Below are 10,441 nucleotides of genomic sequence, written 5' to 3' on the forward strand. Positions count from 1 at the left end.
GAGTGTCTAGTAGAGAAACCGAGTTGAGGGGGGGAGGCGGCGGGTCCTGCCTCTACCCTCATCCCAGTTTAGGGTGGACCCTTGGACTGTCCGAGCCGAGCTGTGACCTGGTAAAGGGCCAGCCACCACCAAGGTCATGGGGAAGAAACCTTGATCACTGTGGCTAGGTCTGACCTCAACAGCAACGTGGATTCTTGGGCCACGCAACAGGCCCTTGCAGTGGCTTTTAGGGAGGAGCATGCACGTGGAGCGCTCTCCTAGTAGATCCTAGTAGATACTACCGAGATTGTCTTCCTCAAGAACCATCTTCATAGGGGAGGAACTACCGTTCCATCCTCTCTGCGTCCTTGCCAAACATACGCACTGGTTGACATCTGCATCCGTCTCAAGGAGCATAGAAAATCTGCTGTCGAAAAGTTCTTTTCCCATGGAAGGCTTTTTCACTGTAACTACATGTTCTAGAGATGGGGAATGGGCGGATTAGGAGTTCTCTCCAAGACCATTGCCCAGTTTGGATCAGTTGGCCATGAAAGAAGCCAAGATGCTATCTGTGAATTACTGGTGAAACTAGCTACGTGTGGGAAGCGCTGACTTGAAAGCGGGAAGAACTTTGCTGTACCGAAGGGACTGCTCTGGAATCTAACCAATCATAACGCCTTAGAGAGTGAACTGTGTTTCCCTCCACCAAAACTCTCCCTTCAACCTCATGACAGAACTTCATTTCTCAAAGACCTAATTCCACATTTTTCCAGGGAGATCTGAAAACTTACTGTGTGGTAAATCCCACAAACAGGCCCATTTTTCACCAATTAATCTTTGCCCACAGCCATGACCTAAAACAGATTATTTTCATATATGGTCATAGTTCACAATGCATAGCAGAAATCACAGAGAAATTAGCACAAGAATTTGACCAAGATGAAAAAAGACCAGAATTCCCTTTCCTTGTCTGCCTCTTGGGTAAAGGAAAAAATATTTAATAGAGTTTTCAAGTTGATTAGTCAAATGCTTGCCCTAAAACATAAAAATCCAAGGGATCTCTTTTCCACCATGACAATTGAAAATTTAAAAAAAAATAAATCTCATTTCAACAGAACTCAGCAAATACATTTTAAAATGTATTTAAAAATAAACAGAACTCATCATTACCAATCAAAGATAAAAATAGGAAACTTGATGGATACATTTTGAGCTTGTACAAACTATCAGCATCACTGAAATGCCCATTATAAATTCTCATAGGAAATAATAAATTGCTTTGAAAATCAGAACAAATTCAGATTAAAATTGTTGTTAATAAATAAATAAATAAAGTTGTTGATTTAAAAGCTTGTGTTGTTATCTGAGATAGCAGAGGCATGGTAATGGAAATAGTGGACTAGAAATCCATTTCATCGTTTCTAGTCCTGGCCCAACCATTCATGTCCAGCATTAAGCAAGTCACATAACTTTTACAGGCCTCAGTGTTCTCAATTGTAAAATGAAGCAATTTAATTTTGATGATCTTAAAATCCCTTCCAGTCTTAAAAAGCTCTGATTTCTATATGCCAAAAACATATAGGTATTTTTAGAATCCAAGGATTGCTAACACCAACCTTTGAATTATTTGTACTACCAAACTAAAGCAAACTCTCAGTGCTGACAAATAAAAATAAAAGGATTTGTATCCAAGGACTATTATACGGAAAATAAAATGCAAAGCCCTCTTCACACTTCCCAGTGCTCCTTCTCTGAACTGTCTTCCCAGGTCTTTATGAGGCTAAAAGCCCAACTCTTTCAATAACCTTTAGTTGGAGTGCATCCCTCTAGACACCAACTCCAGCACCTGCGAGGACTGCAAAATAAAATGTAAGGACGTGACCAAAGACCATCAGTTTACTTAACTAAAAATATGCACCAAAAGAATCAGCTAGCTATGTTTATAGCAACTCCCTTCTCTGTTTACAGTTTTTGTCAGAGATTAGTAGTAGGCCACATGTCTTAGAGTTCAAATTATTTAGTTATTCTTTTGCCAGATTTAAACAACCAATAGAATTACTTAGCTCTTGTCTTTAGGTTCAAGAATGTATGACCGTTATCTGTTGTGAAAAAAAAACCCTAAAGTGACAGCATACCTTTGACTTTTCTCAACACTCTTTACCCCAGCCTCATTTTACATGACTTTGCTTTCCCTCATGTCTTGACCCATGATCTCTCCACTAGAATCATTCTCCCAGTTTGATGATCCCTGACGTGGGATCGTAGTGCTTACTACCCAGCTCCCAAATCCCTCTGGTGCAGTGCAACCCCCTGTCTACTTCTCTATTCTGATAATGAGGTCCTTGCCCTCAAGCTCCAAAGACCCAGTTTTCCCATGTGCCCCAGTTTATAGGATGAGAATTTTGTTTTGTTCTCCATTTTAGGAACCCACACCAATAAGCTGCCAATGCTCCAATTAATTACAGAAGAACTAAAATCCTGCCTAGGTCTTTCCAGTCTCAGAGCCAAACGCTCTGCCCCTAAACATTAGTATACTGGCTAAGGACCCCATTGGTGGACCTTCTAGATGCCACTGCCTGCCCACCTGTCTAACCTTACAAGCATCAATTGAGATGTCCCATTACTGGGCTCAGCCCAACTGTTAGAACACCCACATTTTCACCTGGGACCTCTGGTTCTCACCATTGCTTGATTGGAAATTACCCTCTCTGTGAATTCTCTTCTCTCTTTAAACCTTCATCCTCAAAGAAGCTGAAATAACAAATGGGCCTCATATTCGGTCTCAGCAACTCCTCCCCACTTGTCCTGTCCTCTGATAAGTCTAACTCCCCATCCTTATACCTTGCGCTTTCAGTCTCTTTTTGAAAAAGAAGATAGGATTCTTTCCTAAACTCTAAAATCCAGATGTAAAGAAAATCCATTTCTAGAGCAGTATTCCCAGAAATTCCCTTACAAAATTAAATATTTTAAATGGATCTGAGTCCCTACGCCCATTGGTGACCCTATTAGCATGGAATATAAATAGGAAAGGGTGGTAAAGGTGGATGGATGAGGGATAAGACTCTATCCAGTCCTTATCACTGTCCCATGTTCAAGTGACTCCCCAGCTCAATTTATGGAGCAGCCTCTAAAGAGCAGATGAAAAGCAGGGGATAAATGTTACCAGTTCTTTAAGAGCTTTTTATTACTGTTCTCATTCTATATTGTCACCTCTTAACCATGGTTTTCGAATTTTTCCAAAAGAAATGTCATGCAAATAAAAGCAGACTGCTGTTATTGAGGTGGAGATGTCCCAGCCCAGAGCCTGACTACTGGCAGGTCTCTGACACCTCCTACTCTGACCTGAAGCCCCCTCTTTGGAACCCTTGGGCCAAAAGAAAGGAAGGAAGGAGAGAAGGAGGGAAAGGAAGAAGGCAGGGAGGGAGGAAGGGAAAGAAAAGAAAAAATGTTAGGAAGGAAAGGGCATCCCTGGTGGCGCAGTGGTTGAGAGTCCGCCTGCCACTGCAGGGGACACGGGTTCGTGCCCGGGCGGAGCGGCTGGGCCTGTGAGCCATGGCCGCTGAGCCTGTGAGTCTGGAGCCTGTGCTCTGCAACGGGAGAAGCCACAAGAGTGAGAGGCCTGCGTACCTCAAAACAAAAAAAGGAAGGAAGGGAGGGAGAGGGAGAGAGAGAGAGAGAGAGAGAGAGAGGGAGAAAGGAAGAAAAAGGGAGGAAGGGGAAGGGAGGGAAGGAGGAAGGGAGGATTTAAAGCCTCTGAAATAGACTATAACAAATGGATTTGAATTGGATTTTGTAAAGTGCTTAGAACTGAGTTCTCTTTCTAAAATGTAACTTTTCAGGATTCCATAATAAAGCAACCCTAATTTCTCAGGGATAAAGATACAAAGCAGTCTGAAAATTTTTAAATATCAAAGAAATTTTCATGAATAGCCAGTAAATTAAGCAGTATCATTGAGATTCCAAATTCCAAAACTAGAGCCATTCTTTAAGATACGTGAAAACTTTAAAAGGTCTTGAAAGAATGAAAGAATTAACATTTTCAAACTTACATTTGAAAATAAAAAGAAAGACTGGTTTTTCTCTGGTATAGAAAGGATCATTCTGTTTTCAATGTGCAGTGGCAACTCTGTTGCCTAAGTGTGTCAATACTACCGATTTTCCTTCCAGCTAATACTCATCTCTGAATCTGAACCTCACTTTGACTCACTCTTTAGATCATCCCAACAAGTATTTATTGAGTGTCCTCTGTATGCACAGCACTGTGCTAGATGCTATTTAGAACATTAAAAAACTATAAACTTCTTTAGAAGCTCCTTCAAGCTGCAGCTTTATACGAGAGGTAGGACCTATGTACATAGACCATTAACAAGCACAAGAGAATACATGATAAAAACTGTTGGGAACAGTGCTTGAGAACCATTAAAGAAGGAGAGAGTCATTCTTCTCTGGAGTCTCCCTACTGTGTGGTTGTCTCCCTACTGTGTGGTTGTCTCAGCTTGTTTTCAAGATTTGTTTCTCCTCCACCAGTTCCAGTTCTCTCCCCAGTGTCTGGATGGCTGTCTTCCTCTCTCTCTCTTCCCCTCTGTCCACTTTCTCTCTCTCTCATCTCTATATTTAATCCCTCAATTCTTTTACTTCCTCAACTCTCCCATGCAACCACTCCCTTCTGCCTTCTCTCCCTTAATGAATGCATTCATTCATTCAGTGTTTATCAAGTGCCTGGCATTGTGCTGGGGACTGTGCTAGCTGACAAGGATACATTGATGAAAGGTGTAGTTCCTGCCCTTAAGGGTTCATGGTGAAAGCTAGAAAAGTAAAAAGACTACTAGAGCCCAGTGTAACAGGAGCTGTGATTTAAATGTAAGCAAGCTCAGTGTACTCTGTGAGCTCAGAGGAGGGACACCTAACCCAGACCAAGGGTGGAGTACCAGGCAAGGAGTAATGCTCTTGAGGAATCAGAGAAAGAGATTTCTAAGCTCAGTATTGAAAGATGAGATGTTACCTAAATAAAGCAGGAGAAAAGATAATCTGGGCAAAGGAAGCAAACAAGTTTAAAAATCTGGAGGAATAGTGCATTTGGATACTTACAAGTATTTTATGGCTAGAGTGTAAGGTATGAAGGGGCAAAGTACAAAAGTGTAAGAAATGAGGAGGCTAGAGAAATGGTATGGCCGTAATGTGGAACTGGAGTTTATTATTACTATTTGTTATACAAAGGTTCATGTTTGTTTACATGGTAAAGTCTTCAATATACTCCTCAAACCCAAGAATCCTGTTTTAGTCTCCATGCCATGCATAAGTACTCAGTTAATGCTCAAAAGTCTTTAAAGTATGTTTTTATTTCTCAGAACAATTTACATCAGATTTTTTGGTTGTATGTCCTTAGGTTTTTGCTGTTGTGTTTTATTAGTCAATGAATTTTAACTGAAACTTTTAAAACATGATTTAATACAAAAAAGATTCCATGTTGTTACTGAAAAATATTTTTCTTAACATCCATTTGTACAAAATCAGTAAAAGAACATTTCTCTTAGACTTATAGAAAATGTTATATATATTTATGTTTGATTTAATTTCCAATGTAATGTTTAAGAGACGTGGGTCAATTTTTATTTTATTCAAGTGATGGTACCTAGATTTCTTTTGCTTTGAAAGAGTATATTCTACTACTGTAGGAATTTTTCTTTTTCTATTTCTAGTTTTCAGAGCAACAATTGTATCTATGACACAAATTCACTATATTTTTACCAAAAGTAACTGGTAAAAGTATTAAATCTATAACTGTTAATCTGAAATTTCCTGGATTTTTTGTATTAAACCTAAAACCTGAATCTTGAACAATAAACAGCAATGCAAACTCTTTCCAAGTTTCCTGTTCCCTCCTTAGACAAGCAGTAGTTTCTTCAGCTCTGGCTATCCCAGCAGATCTGAAGGATCAGAGCCACGATGGTGGCAGCCTACCGTTGACACTGAACTTGTGGTTAATTGTGGAGTTCTGCCACAAAACCACCTCACTACCACAAGCTGGATTCTTGCCCAGGAGAGTGACAAACTGCCAGGCTAAGCAATGTACAGGAGGCAGCAAGAGCAAACTGCCTTTTATTCCAGACAGCAGTCGTTTCTGGATTCCAAAGGGAGCAGCAGTGGGGCACACCAAAGAAAAATTTAGAAGTATGCTTTCTCCACTAAGCCTACTTAAAATGTATTCATGTTGTTTTGTAAGAGAAGCTCAAAAAGATTCTTCCAATTCATTATCTAACATCATCAATAAATGCATGACTATTCATTACTAAATTTTTAAAAATGAGCATTGGGATTGGAAATAAAATTATTACCATTAACTAGTAAGTGAGCCACCTACATATGATCACTGCAAATAGGAGCAAATAATGTGTCTTTGTATGTGTTACTAAGCTGCACACAGCAGCACGGCAGCACTGGGAACTTTGAAAGTCAGGGCAGCACGCAGCGAGGGAAGGAAACTTTAGCGTCAGTCAGATCTAGTTACGACTTTGCAGCTGCAGGACCTTGGAGGTTACCTAATGCCTCAGGTTACCTACCTCATCTACAAAATCGGGATAACAATGTCCACCTCATAGGGTCATTGTTATGGATTAAATTAATTTAATATGTAAAAATGACTACCAATGACTAGATGCTTGGTAAATGTAAATTTAATTTTTTTTTCTTATATCCTATCCTCTTAACCTTCTCCATCCTTTCAGGACTTCCCAGGATCTATCAATTCTGGGTTTTTCAAAGATGATCCCCAGATTATATCATCAGTTCAGCTTCTTTTCAAGGCTTGTTTTCAATGCTATTTCATTCAACTAGGACTCCGTCTTCCTAACTACACAAATAGATAAATTAGCAGTTCTCTATCATCACAAGGCAAACGCTACAGGGATTTTATGCTCTATTCTAATCATGTACTATAAATGCAAAAAAAATTTAATACATTAACTTTTAAAGGAATGACTACACATTATTATCATAATTTTATGGGCCTACATATCTTAGATCTCATTCTGCTGAAAAGATGTTGATTTAGGGCCTGTCAGTGATAACATGGAGAAACAGAAAAAAAAAAAAATCAAACCTTAACAACCAATTTCATCCATAATAACATAAAACACAGTGAAGACAAGAAAACATTTATGTTTGCAAAAATTTATTCATCATTCAGCATGTGCCAAGCATTGCCCTAGATAGTAAAAGTACAAATATGAATAAGATATAGCCCTCAGTTTGGTAGAGGAGAAAATATGTAAACAGGTGCAGCACAGCATGAAATGCTCTAACATACCTCTTATCAAGTATAGTGGTGGGATAAAGAGGAGTTCACAGATGAAGAGATGCTAGCCTGGGTACCAAAGAACAAATAGAGGTTCCCCAGGTAGACAAGGAGAAGGTAGAGCATCCACACAGAGCAATATGTGCAAAGACATGGAAGCATGAAACAGCATGGACACTTCTGGATCTGTAACCAGGTAGGTATGATTTGGGTTAGAGGGAAGATGGGCATGGAGAAATGAAGCTGGATAGGTAGGTAGAAGTCAGATCATGGGAAGGTCTAGAGGCCATCCTGTGGAGCTGGAATTTATTATAAGTGAGTGAGTTATAAGGAACTGTTAAAGGTTTTTAAGCAGGGCATGATTGATTTTTTTATTTTTATTTTTCGGCATGATGAATTTTAGTTGTATGTTTCAAATCTCAATGCTGGTACTGCATGGAGAATAGTTTGGTAGACTGTGAGACCAAAGCCAAGAAAATCATTTAAGAAACGTTTATAATAGGCCAAATGAAAGATAAAGTTATGTAAGGCAATGGCAGTAAATTTGTAAAGGAAGGATTGAATTAGTAGAGAGCAGCTATAGAACTTTCAGACCTGTTCCATAGAGGGAAAGGGAGGATGCAAAGAGGGTTTCCTAGGTCTAGTCTAGGTGACTGGACTATCTTGAAGCCATTAACTAGGATAAGAAGTGCTAGAGAAATCATTGAGAATAGAGGTTATGGATTTCATTTTGAACAGGCTGAATCCAGGTGGAGATTTTTTTTTCTTGTATCCCTTTGAATTCAGTAAGAAATCCTTTTTTGAAAAGACTTAGATGATAAGATCATTTAAATCATCTCATTTAACATTCTTTATTGAAAATCACAATACTTTCACCAGTTCTGGAAATAGTAAACATGTCACTAGATCCAGTGAAAAGGAAGATGTAAATTTGTATATTTAGAGCATTTAAAAAATATATCTGGTCAGATAATTCAGACAAAAGCAAGTGTATTTAATGTTCTTTTCCTGCTAAATAACCAAGATACACTACAATGCTCCAGTTAACCTAACTTCAGTCTTCAGTAGAATTATGCTTGGCCTGTTCCCAGTGACAACTCGCTAGCATGGTTTGGTGCTTTGGTAACTATATTAAATGTAAGTGCAAACTGTGAAAAATAACCAGAACCTTATATAACTTCAAGATCTTAATACTGTCTTTTGGGGATGTGTAATCATGTTTGGAAGGATGATTAACATCCACTCAAATATGGACAAGACTTTAAACAAATCAAAACTATGGTTTTTTTAACCAGGAAGCCTCATGTGTATGGCAGATTTTATTCCTCAGCGACCCCTCCTTTTCACAGGTGAAAAGCTTTATATCAGATTTCCTCTCGTTATAACCTCTCAAATGCTGTCAGGACCAGCAGCCCACTCTCTTTAAACAAATACCAGCCAACCAGGAAACCATGAGGTATTATTGTGCTATAAAATAGACCAGACATATCCAAACCTTCATAGGAATGAACCTGACTAAATCTTTACTAAAAACAGTTTCAAAATAAACTGTAGGCTCCAAGTTTCTCTAACAATCAAAATTCCTCCACCCTTCATCAACCTCATTCTCAAGCTCTTTACTCTTCCAGAGCTACACTGCAAGCAGTTTCTCTGGTCACATATTCAGAGTAAGAACTGAAGGGTCCATTTCTATTTGATCACAGGCATATGAGAATCCAGAAAATGTTAACTTCATTCCCTACAAATATTTACATTTGTCAAAATTCTGTTTCCAATTTTCCTGTACACTACCAGCCCCTAAATTATGAGCTACTTCTTGTAGTATATCATGGGCATAAAGAGAGTGAATTTTGCAAATAATTAAGCCAAATCTTCAGCTTGAAAAAATAGATCCCCTTCAATTTTTTTTTTTTTTTTTTTTTTTTTTTTTTTTTTCCTTGCGTTATGCGGGCCTCTCACTGTTGTGGCCTCTCCCATTTGCGGAGCACAGGCTCCGGACGCGCAGGCTCAGCGGCCATGGCTCACGGGCCCAGCCGCTCCGCGGCACGTGGGATCTTCCCGAAACGGGGCACGAACCCGCGTCTCCTGCATCGGCAGGCGGACTCTCAAGCACTGCGCCACCAGGGAAGCCCTATCCCCTTCAATTTTATTCAGCAAATAGTTATTCATTTAAGCCCTGTTCTAGGTACCCTCAAGGAATGTGTGTTGCGTATGTGTGTGTGTGTTTGAGGATGGGGCCATTTGTCAAAGGCCAGTGGGGAACAAGGCATATATAAATAACTATAATGCAAAAGGGAATACACTAAGAGTTAACCAGATTGCAATGAGGATTAGGAAAGGTGACATGAAGTAGGTGGGATTTAAAGTCCATCTTAAAAGATGGGTAGGATTTAGAGATGAGAGAGGAGGGCATTGTAAGAAAGAAAAAAAGACCATAAATGTGAAGAAAGTGTTCATGGAACTATTATTTTATCAGAACATAAAATGAAGAATTATAAAAATTAAAAAATTATGAAGCACATATAGCACATTAAGTCCTCTAATTATCTCTAATTCTCACAGCAATCTGAAGGTAGTAATAATACCCATTTTACATATGGGAAAATCAAGACACAGAGAAATTAAGTCATTTGGCAAAGATTACTCAGCTAGTAATTGTTGAAGCCAGGATTTGAACACAGGCAGTGTGACTCCAAACTCTCTAAGTACTTTCCATTGTATTGGTAATTATTAAACTTTGGTACACGAAAATCATCTGGATAACTTTTATCCAGATGGTAAAACACAGATTGCTGAACCCCAACCCCAAAGATCCTGAGTTAGTAGACCCAAGATGAGACTGTGGAATATGCATTTCCCCCAAGCACCTCCAGTGATCCTGATGCAGGAGGTCCAGGAACCACATTATCCTGAGATAGACCAGGACAGTATTAAGTAGGATCTAGAAAGGCCTTGAATATACTTAATGATCAGTGTTATGAACTTAATTATATCCCCCCCCAATTACATTATGAAGGCCTAACTCCCAATGTGACTGTATTTGGAGACAGGACCTTTAAAGAGGTAGTTAGGTTAAATAAGATCATAAGGGTGGGACCCTAATCCAATATGACTGGTATCCTCATAAGAAGAGGAAGAGACACCTGGAGTGTGTCTGCACAGAGAAAA

The sequence above is a fragment of the Lipotes vexillifer genome, unplaced genomic scaffold (assembly GCF_000442215.2).
Source record: "Lipotes vexillifer unplaced genomic scaffold, Lipotes_vexillifer_v1.1 scaffold1762, whole genome shotgun sequence".
NCBI classification, from domain to species: Eukaryota; Metazoa; Chordata; class Mammalia; order Artiodactyla; family Lipotidae; genus Lipotes; species Lipotes vexillifer.